General features: G+C 44.2%; 1 long non-coding RNA gene across 1 annotated transcript; it reads left to right on the plus strand.

Annotated features, from left to right (window-relative positions):
- The first annotated feature begins 833 nt into the window (after positions 1-833).
- LOC146863848 (uncharacterized) lies at positions 834-4226 on the plus strand. The gene is made up of 3 exons (XR_014976574.1): positions 834-1075; positions 1303-1394; positions 1675-4226. It is a non-coding gene; the product is annotated as an uncharacterized LOC146863848 (long non-coding RNA).
- The last annotated feature ends 20030 nt before the right edge of the window (positions 4227-24256 follow it).

Consider the following 24256-nt stretch of genomic DNA (forward strand, 5'->3'; position numbering starts at 1 on the left):
CGTCCCCCTTTAGAAATCCCAGGCCTGCTAGGGCATCTTCTTTATAAAAGGTGTGCCAAGTGCTTTACCACCACATGCCCTCTGAGCTGTCTCTTTGTGTTTGTATGTGACAGCTGAGAGTCCTCTTGAATTAGGGACACTCAAGTGGGATTTCAAGGAAAAACAATGCTTGAGAAGACTGTACAAATTAGATTTTCAGCATAGTGACTTTAACAGTTAAAGCTCCAAGTGGACAAGAATCATAGATGAGGTCATCAGCCAGTCATGCCTCTTTAGCCAGCAGCCCTTTGCATTCTGGTACCTGTAGTTTTGGGTTTTCTACTATAGGCATGGACTTTGAAATCTAGCCTTACAAAGTGAAGCTGAAAGTCAACCAGTGGTGGTAGAGTTAGCTGGTTTCTGGGCTATTAATGCTTTGTGAAGTAGTGTTTCTTCAATGTGTAAATTTTTCACCTGCAGGGGTTCCACCTATCGTACAAAAAATGAATATAGTATTTGCACTATTTTTTATTCGATTTTTTTTTTTTTTTTTTTTTTTTTTTTGTCCGGGAACTGGCAATTTGGTACTCACTCCCTTAAATATTTTGGGAGCAAGGCTCTGGCAGAATAATGGTGGAATAGAGGCTAGATGTTCACTGCACCATGTTTGAGCCTTCATGCATCTCACTCACACTCACTCTCCTAGTTCTGTGTTTCACAATTCCCTATTCCCCTTAAAACTATGTGGAGTTTTACACCTGATTGTAGCTTGGCTTGGGGGTACTGCTAATGAAGATTTTGTCTCAAGTCTCTCTGTTTCATTTCTATGTACTTGTGTCACCATTTAGTAACTGAGCAGGACCATCTCTGTACCGCATTTGAGTAACCAGCACCTCTTCCAACTTCAAGTCCACAGACTGAGCTCTGGCTCACCTCCATTACATGGTGGTAAGTCTCCAGAGTCCCTGAGCAGAAGGAAACTCAGCACTACCAGCCATCGGAATCCAGTAGTCAGTCCGACCAGCAACTTGCAGCCAGTAAGTGGATCAAGAAAATCACAAAAGAGGGATATGGCTACCACTACTACTGATAATAGGTAAGTGTACTATAGTATTGTGTCTAGCGTAAAAAAATAACTATTTCTTGCCCAATCTGTTTGGATACTTTTTGTCAAATTGTGTTAATGCGCTCTCTTTCTCAGCATCACATCATTTGTGCATTTTCTCTTTCTATGCCATGTACTGAACAATTCTGTAGTACAGTACTTGTATTACACAGACCAAAATCAAAAGCCTTACAATGTATTATTATTTTCCCCAACAGATTCCTTTTTGCGACAAGTACAAAAATTCTTCGCTTTTGGAAACCTGCTTGGACACATTGCCTGTCATCTTCAGCTAAAAGATATTTTTCAGGTAGGTTCCTTTGCCACCATAAAAATATATACTGCAGTGTCTTATGTATTGCTGAAACACTTTAGTCAGGTAAGATGCTGACTAGAATGCTCTTCTCGCTGTGGAAACCTAAAGGTGTTATAAAACAGCTAGATAGACCTTCTAGGAAGCCTTTGCACATGCATCACTTCCCCTCACTGTCACACTACATTGGAAGAGGATCCTTATACTGGAGGCATGGTGTATGTTCCCAAATTGCAACTGCTACAAACTTATTTGTTCCTTTTTTTTTCTTTCTTAGAATGGACATCCGGAAATTCTTTTCAAAGAAACAGCCAAGTGAAGTGAACCAATATTCAGACAACTCAGAAATTAACATGATTCATTGCGATGATTTGTCGGAACTGCAGTCTGCAATTCAATATGGAGTTGGGGCCACAGATTTAGAAATGTCAAGTGATTGCACCTTGGTCCCAGGAACATTTTGTGGAGTTGTCACTGCCTCAGACGATTCAAGCAACAGTTCTTATGCAACAACAACTAGTCTTCAGGATACCGAGGAAACACATGTAAGCACAGTGCACCAAACCAACCACACAAGAGCACATTGCCCATTCAAATCATTGTAACACAGTCACAAATGAAGTAAAAGCGCATTCTGCATTTTCAAGGAAGATGGTTCCAGGATTTCCCCTGGCTGCATTGCAGCGGTAGAGTGGCAGGAGTGCTATGCTTTCACTGTGCAAACGCTAAGTCACTGAAATTAACTGAGCTTTCCAAGAACACAGAGGAAGCATTTTGCAGCACCGGTTACACCAACTGGAAGAAGGCAATAGAAAGGTTCAAAAAGCAGCAGAAGAGTTATGCTCATTCATATGCACTGAAGAGTTATGCTCATTCATATGCACTGAATCAACTAGTACAGTATAGAGGAGGGCAATCAATCAACAGCTATCACAGCAAGTCCAACAACAACAGAAAGAAGCCTTGCTTTGTCTTAACAAAATCATTCATACCATAGCTCTTCTGGCAAAACAAGGCCTTGCACTCCGAGGTCATGATGACAGCAATGAGAATTTCCATCAATTTCTTAGTGCACGGACAGAGGATGTACCTTCTTTGAAACAGTGGATTACAGCAAATCGAGCAGAATATCTCAGCCCAGACATCCAAAATGAAGTTCTTCAGTTATTGTCCCATTCAATTTTGCATCAAATCCGTAGAAATATTGGTGACAATCTACATGCAGTAATTGTTGATGGGACACAGGATATATCTGGTCAGGAACAAAAAAACTTTTGTATTCGTTACATTGACCAAGATCTGTATCCTCATGAGGATTTTATTGGATTGTATCAGGTTGATAATACCACTGGTACTGCAATTGCTACAATTGTCAAAGATGTTTCATGCCGTCATGGTCTTTCTCTGTCAAAGTTGAGAGCACAAACATATGATGGTGCAGCAAATATGGCAGGGAAATACCATGGTGCACAAGCATTAATATGCCAAGAACAACCACTTGCTCTTTAAGTCAATTGTGGAGCACATTGTACAAATCTGGTGGTGTAGACTGCAGCACATAAATGTTCCATAATGGAAGATGCACTACTTTATGTCCAAGAACTTGGTGATCTGTTTGGGCAATCTATGACATGCCTTACAATATTCTCAGACCACAGTGTAGAAGGCCCTGCAAATGTATTAAAAATAAAGCCTCCATGTCCAACACGCTGGACAGTCCGTGTTAAAGCTGTAAAAAAAAGTAATGGATAATTATGAACCTGTTCTGGAAACCCTAGAACAATTATCAACATCCAAGTCCAGTGGTAATATGTCTGCTCGAGCTCGTGGTATGCTGGTACAGTTTCACAGAGGAACAACTGTCCCAGTTCTTCAGATTATTCTCCAAGTACTGCAGCTTCTGGAATGTTTGAATATTGCCTTGCAAGGACGCCAGCAAACTACATCAGGGCTACTAGCTGCTGTTAATGTAGCAAAAAGTGCAGTACTAACGCTCCGTAGTGAGGAGTCGTTTGACAGTCTGCTCAGTGGCAATAACCACATGATTGCTAAGTACCATCTTAATGCCATTGAAGTGCCACGACTGCGCTGAATCCCTAAACGAATAGATGATGGAGCAGGAGCAACTTTTCAGCCTGCAACCATCAGGGACAACTATCGCCCTCAGTATTTTGAACTTTTAGATACTGTTTCTCTTGATCTCACTCAGCATTTTGACCAGGAAGGCATCCAAACATATGAAAAACTTGAACAAGTACTTTTAACAGGCAATGGTATTGATTCTCTTGCTCAGAACAAAGAAACTGACCCTTTGCTGCTCTCTGCTCAATTGACTATGTTATCAACTATGTTCAAGTACTCTTCAGTACCGGAACTGGCAGACATACTCCGAAAAATGCTTCCAAGAGAGAGAGCTTTATTTTCACAGGCTGAGAAGCTACCATAGATTCTTTTAGTTATACCAGTATCTTTTTGTGAGGCTGAGAGAAGTGTCTGGTCTCCACCGACTGAAAACTTGGGTAAGATCAACTATGTCTCAGAAAAGACTGAATCATGTTGCAATATGCAACATACATAAAGAGATGATGGACTCAGTTGACCTACAGACAATAGCGAAATAATTTGTCCTCTGCACTGAAAGGTGCAAGAAATTATTTGGCTTTTCAAAATTAAGTTAATAATTTTATTATAGATTCCTGCGGCCAGAAAAACTATTTTTAATTAGTCCAATTGCATTTTGAGTTGTAGGAATGTCACTAAGAGCATTTAGTTTATTCTTCCTTTTTTCATCCCACCTTTGTTTGCTTGGTGCATGAAGATGCAAGATTCATATACATATTTTTTCCCATTTGGTCTAATTACTTTGTGAATGTAAATAACAATAAAGATACTTGCAAACTGACTACATGCCTGCCTTTCACAATATTTCTCTTCATAACTATGCAATTGTATACGTTTAATGGGCGTACGGTCTCAAACAATGGGCGATTTGTATAGGGTCACTGGAAAGTCCACAAGGTTGTCCCTGTCCCCCTACCCCTCTCCCCCCACCCCCAGAAATGTTGTGTCTCCTACGCCCCCGCCAGGATGGGAACTCTCAAGTGCACGACTGAAATTAAAAGTCCACAAATGAGACGAAAAATCAATGTATAGTTGCACCTAGCCACCAGCATGAAATAAGGTGGTGACACTGATTGTGTTCCTCAGCAAAAGGAAGAGAGACCAAAGAAGCATAGGACCTGTGAAGGTCAAGGGGGGCGTCCTGCAGATAGCTATTGCATGAGCATTTGCGACCCACCTTAGTGCATTGTACTCCATGACACTAGACAGGAAGGACTTGGATATAGCTGGTTTTATAGGAGAACTATAGGTCCTCCCAATTCCGAGACCCAAATCGACACTTTTGAAACCTCGATATCAACAGAGAAAATAACAAAAGTGATCACACAGATGAAAGGCAGAAATGTCCTAGGCAGCGGTCTCCTGTCGGAATTTTTTAAGAGGTTACCTAGTAAATTAGTTACACCTCTCCTCCAAAAGTCAAGGAAGCCAAAAAACGTGAGTCGCTTGTTATGCGCTGCAGACAACTATACTTACCCACAAATAGAGAAAATAAGATCTGTCAGTCCTATAGGCTCATCTCCTTGTCAATCTTTCAAACTAAAATGCTAGCTATGGTCTCAGTGAACTGACTGATCAGAGTGTTAGAAACACTTATCCACCCTAATCAATCCAGTTTCATGTCACACAGGAGTAAGAGATACAATGTTGGCAGTTAAATGGGTGCATGGAATACAGGTGACAAGTGTGCGAGCTGAAGACAGTTTTGGTGCTTGACGCAGCTAAGGCTTTTGATTCAGTTGAATGGCCATATCTGATAGCAATGCTGATGAATGAATGAATGCGTCTAGTAAAGCGCATAGCTACTCCCACAGGAGTGTCCCAGCGCTGACAGGTCGAAACTATTGAGAAAAGTCACAATACTCAAGGAGACAGCCTATATAAAGAACCTAGTTTAAAAAAAAATCCAAAACAGAAGTTGACCTAGATAGCCTTAACTGAAGCGGCAGAGAGTTTTATAGCTTACATGCAAGACAGCTAAAAGAGTTCCCGACAATGCAAACTTTCTTCACTCTGGGAACCTGCACCAACAGAGCCTCGGAAGACCTAAGACATCTTCGAGGGGAGTAGGGTGTACTAAGAGAACACAGATAAGCCGCGCCTGTTTTTCTGTAGATCCTGTAGCAAAAACAAAGGGCTTTGAAGGCGAGGCTTTTTTTCACTGGGGGCCAGTGCAATTGGTGAAGCGCCACGCCCTTGGATGCCCATGAGAATGGACTTTGGCCTGCAGTTAATATGCCGGTTGAAACTGCTATACTCTGAGCCTATGGCGAGAGTGAGGATGAACAGGGCGCTGTCAGAGCCATTTCATCTGTGTAGGGAGACAAGCTAGGGGTGTCCTCCTATTGCCACTGCTCCTTGCACTAACAATAGAACAATTGGCAGCATGGATTAGGTGAGATGCCCTGGTTAGATGACTTCAATGGCACACCTAATAGGGTGAGATGCTGTACCTTTTTGCAGATGATGTACAAAGTATATGGCTGACCCTGGGTCACTATTGACAGAATCTATTCAGACTATTTTGTATATATTCCGATTCTCAGATAAACTGCAACAAATCTGTGTTTTAGTCCCTCCCAGCATGGAAACAAATGAAAGAATTCTCCTCCCCCTTCAAATTGGCAGCCGGGAGCTTCACATACCTAGGTGTCTTCATTACCAGGAACATGAACAAATTCCATAGGAACAACCAGAACATGGTCTTGCCAGAATTCGAGAGGGTGTGCAATTCTAACTGTTCACTCTCTCACTGATGGGAGTTTGGTGCTGTAAAATATGATGGTACTCCCAGAGTTTTTATGCCTCCTCCAGAGCTCTCTATGCTGCATTTCCAAATGTTCTCCCAAAGACTGGACGAAAGAGCCTGCACCTGCTGTACAATGGAGGTCCCTGAGAACAGCGTTAGATATACTGACTTGTGGAGTATACGATGGTGGCATAGCACTCCCAGGCGTATTGCGTTACTCCTGGGACTCACAACTCAATTAATAAATGACTGGGCTTTTCTGTCCCAACGGGGTCCATCGTTCTAGGTTGACAGGCATGCTCTGGGTGATGTTGGGTACCCTGCTGCGGTACATGGAAGCACATATGTCAAAAGACTGCTGGTGTTGTGTAACACAAAACCGGCTCACACTGCCACAGTGGTCAGAGCGTGGAAAAAGGCTACCCAAAAATTGGGCTCTAAAAGCAAAGTGACCGGGCTCATCGCTCTATGTGTGCGCCGTGGATAAAGAGAACTGAGGATCCTTTTAGGGTTCTAAAGCTTGAACACAATTGGAATTTCTTCTTTGGGGACATTATGGGGCCCAAAAAGAGTAATACCCTTTCACCAACTTGTAGACGAGTTTTATATGCAGGATACAGAAATAGATATCTGTGATACCGGCATGCACTGCGAGTGCACATCAAGGAAGATACTGAGATCTCAGATGGAACCTGCTGGAGCACAGGATTTTGGGGTAAGTTATGCTAAGCCTTGCTAGAAAATGGGACCCCATTATACAATGCTCCAGGAGATATGAGTGACCTCAAGCCAAATGGGAAGCAGAGCTGGGAGACTTGGAGGATTCTGGTTTGAACAAGACACAGCTGTTTTAGGCAAGTACAATTCAAAATCCTGCAAAGTAAACTACATAAGCTACATAATCAATGGAACTGAAAGCGGTACTTGTCTTCGGGGCTACTGTCTAGAGGGCACTTCCATTCATATCCTATAGCTCTGTCTTCGACTGCAGGAATTCTTTAAAAGGAAAAACCAAGTACCTGAATGGGAACATGACCCAGAGACTAGACTCATGCTACTGGGAATCTGGGATGATACCCCCTTGTGATATAAAACTCGGGGGTGATGATGGCCCATACAGATATTGCCAGACTGCCGAGTGGCCTAGAGGTTCCAACGCTAGAAAACTGTCTCTCCAACATCACTGATGATGGAAGGCCGAGAGCTGGGAATGTGAAGGTAAAGGATCTTTTAGGCAGTTTGCAAAGATATAAGAGCTGAGGATGAATTTGAGAGAGGACTCACGAGACAATGTTACTGACCAATCAGTGCTGGTAAAAGTGAGGGAGTACGAGTTATGGGGGTGACCAGATATCTACCGTACACGAAGTTTATCCCTGAGATCAATGGTGGGACGGTTTATTAAAGAATGTCAAGAGGCGGATGGCCTAACTACAAATGAAAAACGTAATCCAACTGTGTGAACCGACTTGCAAAGAAATAAGATGTGATCAGAAAATGCATGTCACAATCATTAAGTTTGCAGTAACTTCGCACTGATTGTTATGATGTATTGACAGGCATGCTGAAAAAACAAAATTGTTTAAAAAAAATAATGAGCTTTATGTAACCTCTGTATAATGCCACCATTTATGTGCTACAAAAACAATGCAAAGAAAGACTAGGCTCTAAGAGTTATAACATACGCGTCACAAAAGAGCTTCCTATCTTGTTAATGAGCATTCTCTTTAGGAGCAAATGTATATGCGCCTTCTGAAACTACCTCTATGGCGTAATCCTGGCGTTTTCTGCTTATGTCCCCATGCATTTCATATATTTATGTGTTTAAGTGCATATTTTTATTTATAAATGAGTGTTTACTGCATTTAGATTGCACATGCTTAACATGCAGTATTTTCTTTATAATAAGTTGATAGAACATCAACTAGTCATACAAATATATTCATATGGTTTTAAATATGTGACGGAATTCCATAAAGCTGCAACAAGATTAATATAATAGTTGCATTCTGCAAGAGATCTGCTATTTTAAAACAACCAGAAAAGTGCATTTAAGCATGGTGCAAACATGTATTAGGAAGAAAGGAATCTACAACTTCCTCAGAGGCTTGGTTTGTGCAAGCTGTAGCTGAAAATATCCTCAACAAGGTGCCAAAGGCTTCTTGGAACCGACCAGAGCTTATTGGGTTGCTTTGTCATGCCTCGTCCCCAGTCCTTAGTCCATCCGGAACAATGAGTGGTCCATACGGAACAATGCATCCTGCTTGCCCGGGAAATCGTGACTTGCTACATGCATAAGTACACCCATAGCATGCATTTCAGTCACAGCACAGTTAAACATTCCATGCAGCATCGGCTTTGGCACTGGTGGCGCCCAGTGCGACAATGTTTTTTGGCGCCCCCCAGTAACCACCTCCCCCACGGATTCCCTTCCACAGTCTCCATAACCACTCTCTCTTAGATGCATTTAATTAATTTTATAGCGTCGCTCATAAAAGTGAAGGGTGTCAGAGCACTGTACGTAACGCACACATTACACAGAGACTATCAATCATAGGTGTGTAAATCAGTGTATAGGAAATGTTACATAAGAAGACAGAGGACAACAAGGGGTGGATCCACATATCATCCATCCAGGTAGGCAGTATAGTTGAACAGTACTTGGTCTGGAGAAGCACAAACTCTGAATTTAAAATGTAACACAATGGATTGGGGCTCTCTTTAATAGCAAGAACTGATCTGAACCCAAATGAAGCCTTTTTGCAACATTAGAATAATGAAAGTCCGTGGAAAAAATCCATACACTCTATTCTATACCTTGAAGTCTACACGCAGTTCTTTGATGACAGTGAATAGCTCACACTAAAATGCAACTAACAAAAGGAAGTCTCTGACAAAAGCGGTAACCCACTGACCTGTTTACATTACATTCACTTTGTGATCTGCATGGTACATGTTCTTTTCAGCAGCCATATTAACCCTCTGCGCCACCTTACCATCAAAACTTCCACGAGTCAAAACTTCTACTAGACAAAACTCTCCAGAAAGAACATTAATCACCAGAGTTTTCTTGACATTTTAATTGTTGCCTGGAAATTGCTGGAGGCCAAGAACGCGGCAGCTGGTGCTTTTAAGCACAAAATAAACTAGCAAACAGGCGCCCCCATGCCAAGTCAGCACCCGGTGCCGTTCCTGGCACCGGTCGCACCGCCCTAGAGCCGGCCCTGACTCCATGGCACTGACACCGGCAGGTACCAGAGGTGGCAGCACCTTCACTGTTCATGTATCACAGCCACCAAGCACCGTATCTTGTACACTGTTTATCTCCGCCCCCAAACATCTGCTTGATATTCCGCTTGTTTTGCGATACATTTTCTTTTTTGTAAATATTTTTTATTGCAGTGTTTCAAGTAAACAGTTCTACGTAAACAAACACAGAATAGCATGTGTGCACGGTCAGGGCTAAGACTGGCAACTTGTATGCCAAACATAGATGAAAAACAATTAAAAAAAGGATACAGAAAGGCAAGCAGTGCCACAGCAGTTCCACGCCACACCCAGCACATAGACGTCTAGCAAACTGGCAAATACCACTCACTCAGCCAGGACCTTGTCTGTTGGAACATCAGCAGCAGGGGTAAGGGACAACGGTGTTGCACCTGCTTCCGGTGAGGGCACCGCAGAGACCACCTCCTCAGTCAAGTCACCAATATTGCATCCCAGGCAGGGAGAATTGGGACGCTACCACTCACCTGGCCTCGTCCCCCCGAAGCACCTTCCTCTCACGATCTTCCATTCTGGACATCTCCTTACTCCATCTACACTGGTTGGGTCCGTTGGCAGATTTCCAGCTCATCGTCCATTGCCATCGGGCAAGCGTCAAATCCGTAAACCTGTCTGTCGCCTTTCGGGATGGACTTTGGGCATTACACACAATAAACACAGCTGTGAAGAGCAGTTGAAGTGTCTATCCGTAGCTCGACAGATGACTTGCAGTACGGCAGACCAGTATAGAACCAGCACTCAGCAAGTTCATACCACCGGTAGAATAGCGCCTCGTTGCATGACAGCTGCTGACGAATCCCCAAGAAACATGGCATTAAGACAGAGGGGTGAAGCACGCCAGGTGTAAGAAGTAAAACTGAATGAGTTTAAATCTAGCATTTCGGGACACCTTGGGGATGGACTCCAGAGTTGTCCTCCAGGCAGAGCCACTGAGCACAATCCCCAGGGCCAGCACTGGTGTAGCTGAGAAAGGCCCATCAGTTCCCCTAGTAACAGAGCCCTTTAGAGCAACATGACCACATTCATTGTCCCTGTGATCAGCAACAGATATCGAAGGCACTCATGGTCAGGGGGGCTCCGGTGAACCCGTGTTCTAACACGCATGACACCTACCAATCAGGGCCCCATGCAACAGGAAGTGCCTTGCCGGAACGCCATACATCTCCCTCAAGTCCAGGAAGAAGCATGCTTCACACGCTGCAAATAAGTCACCCAGTAAAGTAAGCCCAACCTCCTGGGTGCTGCTAGTACTGAGAAATCATCAAGGGGAGCTTGCAGGAATATGGGACCATGGTACGCTTTCTCTGTAATGTATGTGCCCCTACATGCTGTGCCGTTCGAACTAAGACCTTGTTCATCATGCGCTCTCCTGGTGAGCCACTGCATCCCAAAGTACCGATCGCCACCGAGCCACCCACTGCAACTTAGCGGCTAAATAATAAAGCTCAAAATCTGGAATAGCCATTCCACCCTCAGCCACCGACAAAGGCAAATGCTACAGGGCCCCCCTGCGTCTTGAGGGCCCCAATATAACATAATAAGGATGCTATCCAATTCCCAAAAGTAAGCCCTAGGTAGTTCTACCGGCAAGGCCGCTAATAGTTAAATGAGCCCAGGCAAATTACCATCTTAGAAACGACTATCCAGTCACTGACCGATATAGGCATGATACTCCAAAAGGCATCGCCCGCCGCAGGGCAGACAAAGCCCGGCTGAAGTTACTCTCAATGGACTGCACCCCAGATCTATGAATATCGACTCCCAGGTAACGAATGGTAACCTGTTCCCAGCACAGCACCGGCACGGCAGTGGAGGGTGATCCTCCTCCAAGCCTGGTAGGCACAGGACTTATGCCAGTTAACCTCCAGCCAGATAGGCACCTGAAGTCTGACAGGGCTGCCACCGCTCCCCTAGGTCAGAAGGCTCGCCGTGCAAATTAAGCAGCATGTCGTCTGCATATACTGAAATATACAAACGATCTCCAGATATCTGTAGCCCCCCTATAGTGTCCACCCTGCCGCACCAACCGTGTGAATGGCTGTAGGGTCAGCGGAAATAACAGAGAGGACAAAGGGCAACCCTGTTGGGTGTCCCTCTCCACTGTGCTTGCAGCTGATATCACCAACCCAGTCCTTGCTCTTGCCATCAGTTGAGTGCATGTGGTATAGGTAAGTCACCTCTACAGCAGACCTTACAGCCCGAAGGCAGAGTGCACTAGACCCGCGTAAGGGCGTATCTGCCTGAGTGGATGTGCCCCTGTGATATCCAAGTTCATTCTTAGATATTATGAGTGTGCAGGAAAGCCATGATGAGCTCATGGGCTGGACACTCGTGATTACGAGTACACCTCATCTTAATAAACCTACATTGATGCCAGTGCTGGATTTGTTAATAAATGCATTCAGAGGGGACCTTAGAGGTGGCTCCAGAAACCCTACCGACTACTAGTGTGTTGACTGATTGGTCTCGACCAGTCATCCACCCTAGGCAGGTTTCTATCCCCCTGAGATGAGAGCCTTCATTCTCGGAGGTCAGAAACCAAGCATGCTCTGAGCGGAGGTGTTCACACCTCCTCCAAGCAGAATGGGCATTCCAAATCGAGAAGCTTCAAAGACCCTGGCACCTTTGTTATGCGACCCTGGGTCTCTCCAGATAGTGAAGATCCCCGCCCCCTTTGTCCTTCTCCCACTTTTTGCGACAAGACAGGCGGGAAAATTAGTGAGATTAGGAGGTGCGCCTACATACAGCCAGCACCGCCCCTAAGACGGATTAGCTGATGTGGACCTCACTTTTCAGAATCCTCCCTCTTGTGTTGAAGAGAATTAGCCTATTAGGATCAGGGTTATAATCACTTTCCACAGGAAGTGGTCATATAGAGTGTGTAGTCACCCTACAGGTAGGCAACCCATTGGCTACTACCTTGTACGCAGTAGAGAAAATATAACTTCCCCTTGGAAATCAGATGTCTAACACTCTCAAACTTACTCACATTCAATATACACAATCCATACAGTGCTGATCCAGTTCAAATTTGATCCGCCCCACCTGTTAATGTACCACCAAAGTCAAGATATAGCGTTGAAGGATTATTTAATATCTTAAAAACAACACATTGTTTCACAATGCACTTTTAGTGATTAAAAGCACATAAAAATAGAAACATAAAATTCATGTATAGCATGAAATATACAATGAGACACAATGTGCATTCAAATCTGACAAAATGTCTACAATAATAAACAACAAAAGAGAAAAATGTTTTATATATAAACAGGAGACCCTTTTTGCACAGTTCTAAGCGAGCTGTTGCGTAAACTGATCCAACACTCTACATCAAGGTTGCAAGCTGGTGAGCCTTTAAATCTATATCTTTCCCAGATGCCTTGTGGCTGGATTCAGAAATGATTGGCGTCAAAGCCTTTCGGTGGTAAGTCCCTTTATTTAAAATCCACCTTCATCAGGACATAAGAAAACAAGGGATTTTTTATCTCCCTCCTTGGAACGCGAACGGTATATGTAGTCTATGAAGGGAAGGCAACATAAAAGAATGAATTTTAGTTTCTATGTTATCTAAGCCATTGTTCCGCCTTCCAATCATGGGTATTTTGCTCATCTTTACAAAAGACTAGAACCCCCACTCTAAATCAATGGTATTTTTCCATTTTTAAACAATCCCATTACGCATGATCTCTTTTTTTGTCAGTTACATGGAGCCCCAAATTATTTACTAAAAACACAATAGCATACCACTTGCAATCACACTCATCATACATACAAATTCATCTATATTTAAAAAAAGGGTAACACTCACCACTTTTGGTGAGGTAATTCTATTAGATAGGAAATGGTTGGTTGAATATATCCAGTGGATAAGTAGTAATTCTCTGTAGCAAAGAAAGGAAAAAAGTACTTACCTGCTGTCTGCAGCCCGCCGCATTGCCATCTTCTGCTCATCTCGTGGCTCCACTACAGGCAGAGGCTCCCAGACTCCGCTGCTGTCATGCATGCACTCCGAGAGACTGTGAGCCTGTGCTTGGTGTCTCCAACCAGCAACGCACCTGAGTTGGAGGGAGCTTCAGTGCGCATGGCGGTTTGACTGGCCTGATAAGGCCAGCCAAACCGTCATGCGCACTGATAACAATGCATACCACTCCCCGTGGTTTCTGATATCCCCCTGGAACGCCACCAATAAACCGGAAAACAAAATAAAATGATAATAAACCCAGGCTTCTTATTTTCTTTTCCTTTTTTCACGCTGCTGGAAGGGAGGGGATGACCCTCCTCCGCCATAGGGGAGGAGCCACCCATGTGGGAGGCATCCATGCCCCAGCACCCTGCTTGATCCTCTCCTGGGGGCGCTCGTGGGGGCATCATCCTTGGCCCTCTGAGTGTGACCCATACCTGGGGCAGATAAGGGAGAGGAGGCTCCCCAAAAATTCAGTATTCAAAGTCAGCAGCAGTGATGTCAGGAGGCACAACACCGTTAGCCACAACAGTAGTAGCAGTGATGTGGAGGCGCAAGGCAGACAGGAGAAGCTAAGGCCACCGCCAGAAGAAGGGCGAGGTGGGAACACCTGCCCTACCACCTAACGAATTGCACAGCAGTCCTGGAAGGCCCCCATGTGCAACAAGGGCAATCCCCAGTCAACTAGACTCGCCAGCTCCAGTTAGGGTGTCACAAATACATTCAATGTCCAAAGTAGCAAGGGGAGGGTTGTATGACCAACAACTGGGCCCATCCAGGGCAGCAGCAGACTATGCATGGCAGCAGGTTAACTTCCAGGTTGGATGAAATAGCACTCGTCAGGGGCTCCCACTTGCCATGGGGCTAACAAGGCTGGGGACTGCATTCAGCAGAAGGGACCCCCAGTTGGCCCGCCCGCTCCCCCAGATGTCAACAGCAGGGAGAAGCAGATCAGTCACGAGACCCAATGTCCACAGAGCCCCTGTTATCCCCAGTGCCTGCAGTCCGAGAGCTCTCAGGCCAGGGAGGCCACCCCAGATATCTATTCACCTGTGTCATGTACTCACCCGGTCCCAACCACGGAGATGACACTAGAGCCGATACTGGACCTCCTATCCCACCCAAGGACAATGCAAGTCAAGGAACCGAAAACCTTAGATTACACACTGTCCATCAGGGGAGAAGGGGGGCTGGGATAAAATAAGAAAATAGAGACTTGCTGTACTGGATCTGCTCAGAGGCTGTGCGATTGGTCACCTCTATGATCTTCTACGTTTGCGAGATGAATGTGATCTGGACCACAACCTGTGGCTTTGCAATGACACAATGCACTGGAAATAACAAGAGTTAGTACACTAATAGGTCTCCACATACAATGAACATGCATTAACTTCAGTGACATAAACTTACAGGTTTCATCAGCAGCATGACATGAGAGCAGAATAACCAAAATTACAGATTGGAGTGAGGCACTCCAGGAATATACTTGAAATACAGATTGGAGTTATTGGCACTTCCAGGGAAAAACTTGGAGTAAAGGTTGGAGTTACTTGCACTTCCAAGGATATACTCGGAACACAGGGTGGGGTACAAGGTTCATTCATATACCAAGGACTCAGAAATGCTTTATCTTGGCATTACTGTTCATCAGAGAAACACGAAACTCAATCCTTTAATCCTTGTGCGATACAGTTCTAGCACCAAAGTTGCAAGTAGGGTCCGAAGGATAAACACAAAAGAGCTGGAGTAAATCACAGAGAGGACATGGAGGAAAAGTCTATAGCCTTTGAAGATGGGGATACTCAGTCCTGTTTACTACTATATGAGGTTTAGTGCGCACTAACCTGAAATCAAGTATTTAGCCAAGTTCTTCCACTTGACGGAAGTTCGAAGATCTCAAGGCTTTGACTCAGAGAGTTGCGGGGGTCCGGAGTAGCTGTGCAGGGGGACGTGAGGAGGAAGACATCAAGGGAGCTGGTGCCACGAGAACGACAGGTTCGGATGAACTTGATGGAGTTTGGAGTGCTTCTAGGTTCCAGCAGGATTCTTCAGGTGAGTGGGAAGGGTGAAGCTTGTTCCGCAGGGAGCGAGGCCAAGCTATAATCCAGGTTTGGGTGGGGTTTATATACCCTCTCGAAGGCTCAATGAATGTAGCAAGATTATGTGGGGCACATGTTCGTCTTTAGGATTCTCGAACCTTGGAGAAAACACGTTAGTAAACGATCTTTGACCATATAGAATGGGCAGGTCCAACTTGTTGATCCAAACCAAATAACAGGAAATTAATGTATCATTTTCGCTCAAACGTGCATAATGGAAAACAACACCAAGGCCCCAATAACAGCAAGAGCAAGACCTGGGATTGGCTAACAGTGTTCTAGGGGATGCTTGCAGGAATTCAAGCACAGTGGAATTATAGGTCATGAGGATGCTGGGTAAACATCAGTCATGACATCGTAGCGTGCCATGAAGCGCCATAGGAATAAAGCAACAGGAGCCCTGCAAGCTAGACCACTAAGCAGGGGTCACAGGAAGGGGTCGTGACAGAGGGGTGCAGGAGCGGATTGTGACAACCTGGCAGCCAGGAGGGCGCTCCAAATGGCCCAAATAGCGTGGCAACACTCTTGTGTCCCTGCAGGAAGCCACTGAGGGGGCCCCACCCGCAGAGTTGGGGGTTACCGCTGGGCCAGTCACTAGAAGAATGATGGGAAAAAGGAATCCCCCTACAGACCGCACCGATCCTGCCGTGCGATCACTGCCCAAAACGGGCATGGCAGAGGCGGGCTCCGTGGCCTCCGTGCAATGTGAGGAGTGCTTTGGAGGCATTCATTTACAGTAAAGCCTTACCTTCAACCTATCTCCAAGTTCCTTCAAATGTAAGATTGATTGCTTCACTGGTGATGAGGATCACTAACGCTGTGCCGGGGACAGGTGTATGCCTCCATCCCTATTGTTGCTCTCTAAGCTCAAGGCCACCATAGCTAACTAAACAACGGTCCATTACATCCTGATTGAACACTGCTGTCACACTTCGTGCTTCTGAGCCAAGATACACTACAGTGCAAATGACTGTATGACTGATGTTAGGGGGGCTCTCTAATTTTCATGCTGGGCCAGTCTATGTGGTTTTCTGGAGACTGTCTTGGGAGCTTTCCTTCAAAAATCAAAGTGTGCTAGGCAGGCTCATATTGGATCTGTCGCGGAATTAAGTACAGAACTCCATTTCTTTGACAGCATTGCAATTGGGCTTAGTTCAGAGTACCCCTGACAAGTGAGACAGGCTTGGCTTCATGTAATTCAGTCACCACAATTGTACCGCAACACAAAGAATAGGAACTTTGCTGTACAACTTCTCTATTGGGCTTGGCTTCGTGTATTTCTATTACCGCCGCTGTAACGTACTGCATGGAGTAAGAATTTTGGCACGTAGCACGTCTCTCAGCATGGCAGATAAATCTGTCCCCGCAGCTGTGTCTTCCACTGTTCCACTCCATGACAGGTTATGTCACCTCTTCAGGTACAACATGTCCAGAGAGCAGTCGTGACTGCACCTGAATTCTCATCAACTAGCCGTGCCTCATGTGTTATGCCGATGACAACGGCGTTCAAAGCCCCTTATGGATCAAACTCTACGGTGCGGCAACTTATTCCGGTGTACCTCAGGATTTGAGAAGCATGCCCCTGTCTTTAACAAAGGGATACTGAAAATATCTGCCTGTGACTATCACATAGGAGACAAGATAAATGAAGAAATCTTTAATTTCATGCAAAAAAACATACGAAAAGGACTACTTGCTCTAGTTTTGAACCTTCACTTAAGAAAATCGAACAGCAAGTTTAAGAGAATATATCCTTTCTTCCAGTGAATGCTAACTCTTTAGTGAGGCAGTTGTTAACCTTTTGACTTCTGTGTACCCCCACTGAATAATTACTGGAATCCAAGGGCGCCCACTGAGTCATTACTGGAAGCCGGGAAGCCAGGCCTATGATTTGAACCTCAGAACAATACTCAAAACCAAGAGCAAGCATACATCAACAAATGCTCAAATATTGAAATATTTTGATTAATTCACAATCCATGTCAAATGCTGTAGAGAGGTCCAGGAGAACGAGGTCTGCTGTGTTTCCTCTGTCGAGGATCATGCAGATGTCTATGGAAGCAATAAGTGCTATTTTGGTACTGTGGTTGGGCCTGAATCCGGACTGCAGGGTGTTGAGGGGCTGGTGGTTGCTGAGGTGGTCTTTGATGATGGGTTTCTCTAAGAGCTTTGCCAGGTATGGTAGGAAAGAGGTGAAGCAAGAGCTGGAAAGCAGATGGTTTCTTCAGTAGGGGCATGATGGTGGAATGTTTCCAGGTTTCTGGAAATGTGGCTGAGTCGCTGGAGGCATCTAGGATGGGTGTTAGTACTTCGCAGTAGCGGTCCGTGGAAGGAGTTCGGTGGGGCAGTGAGGCGGGGCGGGGAGGGGCAGGTTGGGGAAATGTAAACACCGGAATATGGATGAACGGAGGTAAGTACACATTTAAATATATAAAACGAATTCCTTTGCGTGCGCTGCATGAAATTTGTTTTATTTATTTAAATGTGTACTTACCTCCATTCATCCATATTCCGGTGTTTACATTTCCCCACCCTGCCCCTCCCCGCCCCGCCTCACTGCCCCACCGAACTCCCTCCACGGACCGCTACTGGTACTTCGTGATCAGTAGGACTCTTTTGGTGAAGTTGTGGTGGGTGCAAAGGTCAGATGGAGCCCCCAAGGTGATGTTCTTCATGGTGATTTCAACTGTGGTGGTGGCAAGCCACTAGGTCAGGGTTTGGTATTTAGCTATGATGGGCCGTAACAAAATTGAACATTTCGCTACAGCTTGTAAAGGAATAGAGAACAAACAAGTGCACGTAATTAACATAGCTGAGGAAAAAAAGGGAAAGTTGGTATTCGAAATTGAATCTGACTAAGATGAAAAGAGGGTGATATGCCCTGCATGGAAGGAGACATTTTAAAGGTATATGCAGACTTTTGTTACCCCTACACACTAATTGACAGTAAAACATCCAGAAAAATAAATGATGGTAATGGGTATGGTCTGGGACCTCCTGATATTAACCCAGCAGGTACAGCAAGGATCCCATACCTTTGAAGGGCATGGCTAAGTTGTAAATTCCATGTAATGGAATAAGGAGGGTCCAACTTGCTAGGCTGGAAATATCAAAAGGAACTGGGGGTCAAACTAGATCATAATAATGAGGAGCGGGCCCTATTAGTGAACAGGTTGTTTACAGGAATGAATGTATGCAAAACATTCCCTGAAGTAGTCACAGAGAATTTAGGATTATTTAAGAATTTTCAACACAAAATTAAATTGAAATTCAATGTGGTTCCAGTAGTACAAAATGCACACCAAATTCCTCTATTGATGTAAGAGCCATTGGGAATATAACTGGATAAACATGGAGCACATGGTGAGATTGAACAAATTGAAAGTGGTTGGGCCCAATTGTGACTGCCATAAAAGCAAGTGGGAAAGGCATTAGCCTTTACGTTGAAATAAAACCTAAGTGTAATTTAGTTGATGCAGTAAACAAAGCCCCACTTCTCACTAACAAAGAAGAACTCAAGTCATTCCTGGGTCTTGTTGAGTACATGTCCAAATACATTTTTTGTAAAGTACACTGGTGAAGTGCAACCTTTCAGCCTAGTTATTAAAAATACTCAATATATGCGGAGCTTAGAGTGCCAAGATGCTTTCAATAGGGGTAAAACCGCCAACACAATGCCAATGTCATTGGCACTTTTGATGATCACAGAACACCGCTGACCACAGATGTCAGCAACAATGGGCTAGGTGTCACACTCTCCCATAAAGTGGAAGGTGAGGAAATTATAGTGGCATTTTCCTCTTGATCTCTTAAAGGATCTGAATTTAGCTATTCTACAGTAGAAATACAGGCACTAGCCTGCTTTTGGGCAGTAACTCATTTTCGTTTTTTTCTGTGGGGCCTACAATTCACTTTGAGGACTGGTCACACCACACCTTACTCAATAACAGGGGTTTCCACATTTGTATCACTCAAAGATAGGTATCAAGTTAACTCTCAAATGGTTGAATGGAGAAGATCCTGCATGGGTCCACATCAAGACTCTCCAACCTTTTTCATAAAACGAGCTACTTTTGATTGATGGAAATGGTCCCAAGCTACTAATGACTTTGACAACTGTCACAGCAGTGACCACATCAGAGACAATCACAACATTGGCTATACCATGCACAATTACAAATAGTATCCACCCAGATTTATGTCACAAAATTGAGTCATGGCAAAATATAATATCCAAAATATTGACTAACGGTATTATGAATGTACAAATTGGTAAGTATAAATTTACAATTCTAAACTTCACATCCACGTACCTTGAAGATATATATCTTCAACATTAATAAATGTGGAGCTAAGAACGTAAATAAAACTATACTTACCTTTATATACTTACCTACAAGATATTGTGGTAGCTTATATGGCGCATGCAATATTTTTGGCTGGGTGATGTTTAGAATTTGATACCGTAACTTAGCACCAACCACCCACGCATAAGACAGGGTTGCTAACAGCAGTGTCAGGAAAAGCTTTACCTTAATAGAATGTCTCCGTATAAGTAATAACGGAACAGTCACTGAAGTAAATCCTCACTGGTACAAAGGAAATACTAAAAGCAGAGAACAGTCTCAATGCTGGCAAGATGGCGCCCGTGCGGCTAGACGTGTTGGACGTCTGAGCTAACCTCCCTCGCTGACCCACAGGATATGGAGTTGCAGTCAACAGCTTAATTTACGGCGACCTCGGCTGCTTGGTGTTCGCTGTCAACCGGAGGTTTTCATTGTGGCAGTGCTTGGTGCAAGATTTTCATCAAGAGGTGAAGGACGCTGCACGCTAGGAAGCACCTCGATGCTGGAGGCAGTTACAGCAGTGTTGAGATTCCGTAGAGCCTGGTGGGCGGTAACCCACACAGGTGCTGCAGTTAGGCTACGAGGCGAGCATCAGAACGCCGATTGTAACTGTTTGGAGAACGTGCTGAGAGGAACGATGGCTCCGAAAACTGCACGCAAACAACGCGGACAGGAGCTGAATGCGCGGAATGTGGCCGCATCAGCGATTATCGGCGGAGGTGAGAAAGATTGAAATGGGGCTGCTATGAAGAAAAATGGGATGGGGACTCCTGTTAAAAGCTCAGGGAGGGTGAAACAGACTATATCTGTCCTGTTTACGGCTTCAGAGCAAAAACGAAAGGGGAAGGTTCCTAATGTGCAGCAAGGACCCCAATTGGAAAACTCTTTAGAAGCACCACAAAATGTCATCGCTACAGCTAATCCATCAAATCAAAGTATAGATATAGATAATATTATGACAGAAGGGCAGTGTAACACCGGAGGAGAGGATGCCCTTTTGTTAAATCCTGATGACTCAATTTTGATGGGAAAGTCTCTCCTAGGGAAACAGGCTATCGCTATCGCTAAGTCTACAGAGGCCGAATCTGTGGACTTTTTCTCGGTATCGGAAAATTCAGCCTCTTCGTGTGAAGATTTGGCGGCACAATATTCTAAACAGCTGTGCATGGAGGAGGTTGAGAGTGAATACGATGATAACGAACCAGGTGATACTGAAGAAGAAAGTCCTGTTACAGTTAGAGCTGGGAGTGATACGCCCAGGATAGATGGAGCGGTCGGGGGGTCTCAAGAAGGTTTGCCGGATAATATTACTCTGACCACGATATACCAGACCATTTTGAGTCATATGGATAAAACTGCATCAGAGAGTCATAAAATTCAGAACTCCTGCCGAAAATTGCAAGGCTGTATTCGGAAGTTAGTTAAGGCACAGGTTGATTTCGGAGAAAGGTTTACGGAGGTGGAAACTAGAATTTGTAATATTGAGGACGAGTTGGTAAAACAAAAATCGATCACAGAGACTTTGAGTGGTAATAAAGAGGACTTATTATGGAAAATGGCCGATTTTGAAAATCGCGCTCGCCGTAATAACTTAAGACTGATGCAAATTCCTGAAGGTAAAGAAGGCCAAGATCCGCGTAAATTTATAGTGGAATTATTTCAACAGGCTTTTCTGGGCTTGAGTAAATGGGACTGGGAACGGGAGATTGAGCGTGCCCATAGATATCCTTTTAATCTTCGATCTGGACAGAATTCAACTAAACCTAGACCTTTTCTTGTGGCTTTTAACAATTTCCGTGCCAGAGAAGATGTATATATGAATACTCATAAAGAACAACGAGAGAGCTAGGGAAGCGTGGGGTGCGTCCGTATCCCCTGTATATATATCTCAGTTTTATCAAAGTAGGACGAACCCAAAGATGTTGGTACGATCACTGTCAGACAGTGCTAGGGAACCCACTAGGTAAGTTAAAAGACCCCTCACACACCAACCTGGTTGGTGTCATGCTTCATCATTGGGGTCCCAACCGGGTTGCCGAATGCCCCCCGGTTGTGCTACAACGCCTGACTACAGCAGAGCTGGTGTGGTGCAAGAGTGTGATGTCGTGAAGGTTTAAAAATATCTCTGAGAGTCCTTGCCGTAGGGAGTTTATTGTTGGCGGCTCAGGATATATTAAAATAAAGGTATGTGATGCAACTACGAAAGAAATTATTTTCTAATAGTTGTTAGTGTTGTAGGTCTACATGTTTCAGCCCTCATAGAGATGTACGGGGCTTTCGTCAGGACCAGTGAGTGCAGTGAGTGGCAAAGTGAAAGGTGCCACGTGATGGGTGAAAAAATTAAAAAGGTTGATTACCTACACACTCGCTAAGGTGTGTGGACCAGGTGTCTGCGAACTTGCGGACACCGCAGCGGAAAAAGACCTGTGGGAGGAAGAAGACAGCACAAAAACATGTATAACACTGACATATTGTGCTGAGTATAACAGCAACTATAAAATGCAATCTTACGTGCTGTGATGGAACAAACACTTTTGGATGGTCGTACCTGTGGCAACACACACACTGTGCTAGTGTAGCATGCTGCTAAGTTTGGGGTTTGTCGATGGCAAATCACTATAAGATGCTATGAAGACGCAGGTCTCCCTGTTGACTCTATAGACCAAGTGGTTGTAAACAAGACAAAACGAACAATAAAACAAATAGAAGTGCAAACTGTGCACGCTGGGTGCCTGGTGAGTGAAGGCAGCAGGCAAATAGGATGTGGTACCGTGAGGCCTCTATCTAATAATAGTCGGGCTGTGTCACAGTAGGGACTCAGTTTGCGCTTGAAGGTGTGACATGCCGAGCGGCAGTGCGCGTTGCTTAATAAGTTCTGGGTTTGAATTACAAGAAGGGGTGGTGTGCCCCTGTGTGCCGCGCTAGGGAGGGGGGAGAAATCCAGAACCCCTGCCGAAAATTGCAAGGCTCTATTCGGAAGTTAGTTAAGGCACAGGTTGATTTCTGAGAAAGGTTTACGGAGGTGGAAACTAAAATTTCTAATATTGAGGACGAGTTGGTAAAACAGAAATCGATCACAGAGACTTTGAGTGGTAATAAAGAGGACTTATTATGGAAAATGGCTGATTTTGAAAATCGCGCTCGCCGTAATAACTTAAGACTGATGCAAATTCCTGAAAGTAAAGAAGGCCAAGATCCGCGTAAATTTATAGTGGAATTATTTCAACAGGCTTTTCCGGGCTTGAGTAAATGGGACTGGGAACGGGAGATTGAGCGTGCCAATAGATATCCTTTTAATCTTCGATCTGGACAGAATTAAACTAAACCTAGACCTTTTCTTGTGGCTTTTAACAATTTCCGTGCCAGAGAAGATGTATATATGAATACTCAACCAAACAGGAAATCTATGGCGGAAGGATTTTCTTTTTTTGCCACACCTGATTATTCTAAATACACAATGGACAATCGCTGGCAGTTGCGTCAGTTGGTGAATCCATTTCAAATAAAGGGCGCTCAAGCCTTTATTATGAATCCGGCAAAACTCAAAGTGATTTATAAGGAGAAAATTCGCTTTTTTACTAATGTTGTGGCAGCAAAAGACTATTTGCAGTCTTTGCAGGACTCTTAACTTTTCAGGTTTATTAAATTGGAAGCTTTGTTAATTTAGAATTGCCTTTCTGAATTATCAGATTTATTTCACTGTTATCACTAGTCTAGTTTTTTAGTCCTATAATTTAGGTATTGCGATTTGGTAGAAAAGCCAAAAGCAGGATGAATTTAAAGGGAAGGTAGGAAGAGAAAAGGGAAGAGAGAAAAGGGCTGATTTCTCTGTTTTTTTTTTGATAGTCTTGTGGGGAAATGTTAGAGGGGGTATGCAGCTCGCTACCATCGATTGGACTATTAGTCCGAAAGCCTCGGTTAAGGGGGGTTGGGGGGAGGTTTTTGAAGGTGGGGAAAGGGGGAGGGGTAGGAGGGGAGTGAGGTGGTGGAGGGTACAGGGAGAAGAGCGGGTTAAAAGGGAAAATTCCACGGCAATTTCGGGTGGCAATAATGAAAAGGAAATATATTGTCGGTATTGGGGGATTAGTTTAAGTAGAACAAGTAATTCAACATATAGACGTTTAGATAGAAGCAATTATGATTTGAGGATTTCAATATTAATATAGTATGTCGCGAAATACTAAAATATGTTCATTTAACGTATCTGGGCTCAATCATTTTAATAAAAGGAGGAGAATTGCAGCTGAAATTCGCTTTATTCAACCAGATATTCTTTGTTTACAAGAAACTCATTT

The sequence above is a fragment of the Triturus cristatus genome, chromosome 2_1 (genome assembly GCF_964204655.1).
Source record: "Triturus cristatus chromosome 2_1, aTriCri1.1, whole genome shotgun sequence".
Classification (NCBI taxonomy): Eukaryota; Metazoa; Chordata; class Amphibia; order Caudata; family Salamandridae; genus Triturus; species Triturus cristatus.